Raw genomic sequence first — 4,882 nt, forward strand, 5'->3', positions numbered from 1 at the left:
ACGGAGCTAAATTACTACAGGATAAAGAACGAATAGGAAATTTGGATTTCGAAACAAAAAAAATAGGGGTGCAACACGAGAACTTCCCAGGGGGTCACCCATTCTAGTACTACTCTCGCCCAAGCACGCTTAACTTCGGAGTTCTGATGGGATCCGGTGCATTAGGGCTGGAATGATCGCACCCGCCATGTTTCTTTCGCTTTATTCTTTTAAACTACCCCGTCCTGCGAAGCAGTGTGGCTTTTCTAGACCGGAATTCATTTTAAGCGTTAATTGAAGCATTTTCCTCTTATCCTTTTATTTATTTATTTTATATTTTTTTTTGTTATTGATTTGCACCCTGTTTTTTTCCATCATCCCGCAACTCTAAATTATCATGAAATGAATCCTTCACGCTTGCGGTGATACGTTTGCGCCGACAAATTTGAACGACGATCCGGTCTTTGATCGAGCCGTACCGTTCCTGATTTGTCTCGCGCCTTCAGATCCGCCTACATCCTTCGACAAGAAGCAAAATATAAAGCAATCGTTTCAACGGAGATAAATTACTACAGGATAAACAACGAATAGGAAATTTGGATTTCGAAAGAAAAAAGAGAGGGGTGCAACACGAGGACTTCCCAGGGGGTCACCGATCCTAGTACTACTCTCGCCCAAGCATGCTTAACTTCGGAGTCCTGATGGGATCCGGTGCATTAGTGCTGGTATGATCGCACCCGCCATGTTCCTTTCGCTTTATTCTTTTAAACCATCCCGTCCTGCGAAGCAGTGTGGTTTTTCTAGACCGGAATTCCTTTTAAGCGTCCATTCAAGTATTTTCCTCTTACCCTTTTTTTTATTTGCTTTCATATTTTTTTTTGTTATTGATTTGCACCCTGTTTTTTTTCATCATCCCGCAACCCCAAATTATCATGAAATCAATCCTTCACGCTTGCGGTGATACGTTTGCGCCGACAAATTTGAGCGGCGATCCGGGCTTTGATCGAGCCGTACCGTTCCTGATTTGTCTCGCGCCTTCAGATCCTCCTTCACGCTTCGACAAGAAGCAAAATATTAAGCAATCGTTCCGACGGAGCTTAATTACTACAGGATAAAGAACGAATAGGAAATTTGGATTTCGAAACAAAAAAGAGAGGGGTGCAACACGAGGACTTCCCAGGGGGTCACCAATCCAAGTACTACTCTCGCCCAAACACGCTTAATTTCGAAGTTCTGATGGGATCCGGTGCATTAGTGCTGGTATGATCGCACCCGCCATATTCCTTTCGCTTTATTCTTTTAAACTACCCCGTCCTGCGAAGCAGTGTGGCTTTTCTAGACCGAAATTCATTTTAAGCGTCAATTCAAGCATTTTCCTCTTATCCTTTTATTTATTTGCTTTCATATATTTTTTTTTATTGATTTGCACCCTGTTTTTTTCCCTCATCGCGCAAGTCTAAATTGTCATGAAATCAATCCATCACGCATGCGGTGATATATTTGCGCCGACAACTTTGGGCGACGATCCGGGGTTTGATCGAACCGTACCGTTCCTGATTTGTCTCGCGCCTTCAGACTCGCCTTCATGCTTCGACAAGAAGAAAAATATGAAGCAATCTTTCTGACGGAGCTAAATTACTACAGGATAAAGAACGAATAGGAAATTTGGATTTCGAAACAAAAAAGAAGAGGGGTCAACACGAGGACTCCCAGGGGGTCACCGATCCTAAGTACTACTCTACAGCCCAAGCATGCTTAAACTTTCGGAGTCCTGATGGGATCCGGTGCATAGATGCTGGTATGATCGCACCCCGCCATGTTCCTTTCGCTTTATTCTTTTAAACCATCCCGTCCTGCGAAGCAGTGTGGTTTTACTAGACCGGAATTCCTTTTAAGCGTCAATTCAAGTATTTTCCTCTTACCCTTTTTTTTATTTGCTTTCATATTTTTTTTTGTTATTGATTTGCACCCTGTTTTTTTTCATCATCCCGCAACCCCAAATTATCATGAAATCAATCCTTCACGCTTGCGGTGATACGTTTGCGCCGACAAATTTGAGCGGCGATCCGGTCTTTGATCGAGCCGTACCGTTCCTGATTTGTCTCAGCGGCCTATCAGAATTCCTCCTTCACGCTTGCGAACAAGAAGCAAAATATTAAGCAATCGTATCCGAACGGGAGCTTAATTACTACAAGGATAAAGAAACGAATAGGAAATTTGGATTTCGAAACAAAAAAGAGAGGGGTGCAACCACGAGGACTTCCCAGGGGTCACCAAAAATCCAGAACACTCTCGCCCAACACAGCTTAACTTTCGAAGTTACTGATGGGAATCACGGTGCAATTAGTGCTGGTATGATCGCACCCTGCCATATTCCTTTCGCTTTATTCTTTTAAACTACCCCGTCCTGCGAAGCAGTGTGGCTTTTCTAGACCGAAATTCATTTTAAGCGTCAATTCAAGCATTTTCCTCTTATCCTTTTATTTATTTGCTTTCATATATTTTTTTTTATTGATTTGCACCCTGTTTTTTTCCCTCATCGCGCAAGTCTAAATTGTCATGAAATCAATCCATCACGCATGCGGTGATATATTTGCGCCGACAACTTTGGGCGACGATCCGGGGTTTGATCGAACCGTACAGTTCCTGATTTGTCTCGCGCCTTCAGACTCGCCTTCATGCTTCGACAAGAAGCAAAATATGAAGCATTCTTTCTGACGGAGCTAAATTACTACAGGATAAAGAACGAATAGGAAATTTGGATTTCGAAACAAAAAAAATAGGGGTGCAACACGAGAACTTCCCAGGGGGTCACCCATTCTAGTACTACTCTCGCCCAAACACGCTTAACTTCGGAGTTCTGATGGGATCCGGTGCATTAGGGCTGGAATGATCGCACCCGCCATGTTTCTTTCGCTTTATTCTTTTAAACTACCCCGTCCTGCGAAGCAGTGTGGCTTTTCTAGACCGGAATTCATTTTAAGCGTTAATTGAAGCATTTTCCTCTTATCCTTTTATTTATTTACTTTATATTTTTTTTTGTTATTGATTTGCACCCTGTTTTTTTCCATCATCCCGCAACTCTAAATTATCATGAAATGAATCCTTCACGCTTGCGGTGATACGTTTGCGCCGACAAATTTGAACGACGATCCGGTCTTTGATCGAGCCGTACCGTTCCTGATTTGTCTCGCGCCTTCAGATCCGCCTACATCCTTCGACAAGAAGCAAAATATAAAGCAATCGTTTCAACGGAGATAAATTACTACAGGATAAACAACGAATAGGAAATTTGAATTTCGAAAGAAAAAAGAGAGGGGTGCAACACGAGGACTTCCCAGGGGGTCACCGATCCTGGTACTACTCTCGCCCAAGCATGCTTAACTTCGGAGTCCTGATGGGATCCGGTGCATTAGTGCTGGTATTATCGCACCCGCCATGTTCCTTTCGCTTTATTCTTTTAAACCATCCCGTCCTGCGAAGCAGTGTGGTTTTTCTAGACCGGAATTCCTTTTAAGCGTCAATTCAAGTATTTTCCTCTTACCCTTTTTTTTATTTGCTTTCATATTTTTTTTTGTTATTGATTTGCCCCCTGTTTTTTTCCATCATCCCGCAACTCTAAATTATCATAAAATCAATCCTTCCACGCTTGCGGTGATGACGTTTTGCGCCGACAAATTTGAAGCGGTGGATAACGTTTGCGCCGACAAATTTGAGCAGGCGGGGCGATCCGGGCTTTGATCGAGCCGTACCGGTTCCTGATTATGTCTCGCGCCTTCAGATCCTCTTCACGCTTCGACAAAGAAGCAAAATATTAAGCAATCGTTCCGACGGAGCTTAATTAACTAACAGGATAAAGAAACGAATAAGGAAATTTGGATTTCCGAAACAAAAAAGAGAGGAGGTTGCAACACGAGACATTCCCAGGGGTCACCATCCGAAGTACTACCCCGCCCAACACGCTTTAATTTCAAAGTTCTGATGGATCCGGTGCATTAGTGCTGGCTATGATCGCACCCGCCATATTCCTTTCGCTTAAATTCTTTTAAAACTACCCTCCGATCTGCGAAAGCAGTGTGGCTTTTTCTAGACCGAAATTCATTTTAAGCGTCAAATTCAAAGCATTTTCACCTCTTAAATCGCTTTTATTTATTGCCTTTCATATATTGTTTTTTTTAATTGATTTGCACCCTGTTTTTTTCCCCTCATCATGAGCAAGTCTAAAATTGTCATGAAATAATCCATACACGCTTTGCGGTGATATATTTGCGCCGACAACTTTGGGCGAACGAATCCGGGTTTGATCGACCGTAACCGTTCCTGATTTGTCTCGCAGCCTTCATTAGACTCGCCTTCATGCTCAAGACAAGAAGCAAAAATATGAAAGACAATTTTCCTGACGGAGCTAAATTACTACAGGATAAAGAACGAAATAGGAATTTGGATTTCAAAACAAAAAAAATAGGGGTGGGCAACACGAGAACTTTTCCAGGGGGTCACGGGGCCATTCTAGTACTACTCATACCGACCCAAACCCGCTTAACTTCGGAGTTCTGATGGGATCCGGTGCATTAGGGCTGGAATGATCGCACCCGCCATGTTTCTTTCGCTTTATTCTTTTAAACTACCCCGTCCTGCGAAGCAGTGTGGCTTTTCTAGACCGGAATTCATTTTAAGCGTTAATTGAAGCATTTTCCTCTTATCCTTTTATTTATTTACTTTATATTTTTTTTTTGTTATTGATTTGCACCCTGTTTTTTTCCATCATCCCGCAACTCTAAATTATCATGAAATGAATCCTTCACGCTTGCAGTGATACGTTTGCGCCGACAAATTTGAACGACGATCCGGTCTTTGATCGAGCCGTACCGTTCCTGATTTGTCTCGCGCCTTCAGATCCGCC

The 4,882-nt window shown here is 42.7% G+C and overlaps 5 non-coding genes and 1 pseudogene across 5 annotated transcripts; all 6 read right to left on the reverse strand.

Moving 5' to 3' along the window:
- Window positions 1–65: 65 nt before the first annotated feature.
- On the reverse strand, window positions 66–184 carry LOC113757181. Its single transcript, XR_003466198.1, has one exon. It is a non-coding gene; the product is annotated as a 5S ribosomal RNA (ribosomal RNA).
- A 415-nt stretch (window positions 185–599) lies between these two features.
- LOC113757184 lies at window positions 600–718 on the reverse strand. Its single transcript, XR_003466200.1, has one exon. It is a non-coding gene; the product is annotated as a 5S ribosomal RNA (ribosomal RNA).
- Window positions 719–1,134: 416 nt separating this feature from the next.
- Window positions 1,135–1,253, reverse strand: LOC113757186. Its single transcript, XR_003466202.1, has one exon. It is a non-coding gene; the product is annotated as a 5S ribosomal RNA (ribosomal RNA).
- A 1,508-nt stretch (window positions 1,254–2,761) lies between these two features.
- On the reverse strand, window positions 2,762–2,880 carry LOC113757183. Its single transcript, XR_003466199.1, has one exon. It is a non-coding gene; the product is annotated as a 5S ribosomal RNA (ribosomal RNA).
- A 415-nt stretch (window positions 2,881–3,295) lies between these two features.
- Window positions 3,296–3,414, reverse strand: LOC113757185. The gene has a single exon (XR_003466201.1). It is a non-coding gene; the product is annotated as a 5S ribosomal RNA (ribosomal RNA).
- A 1,031-nt stretch (window positions 3,415–4,445) lies between these two features.
- On the reverse strand, window positions 4,446–4,573 carry LOC113757182 (annotated as a pseudogene).
- Between the last annotated feature and the right edge of the window lie 309 nt (window positions 4,574–4,882).

The sequence above is a fragment of the Coffea eugenioides genome, unplaced genomic scaffold (genome assembly GCF_003713205.1).
Source record: "Coffea eugenioides isolate CCC68of unplaced genomic scaffold, Ceug_1.0 ScVebR1_281;HRSCAF=928, whole genome shotgun sequence".
Classification (NCBI taxonomy): Eukaryota; Viridiplantae; Streptophyta; class Magnoliopsida; order Gentianales; family Rubiaceae; genus Coffea; species Coffea eugenioides.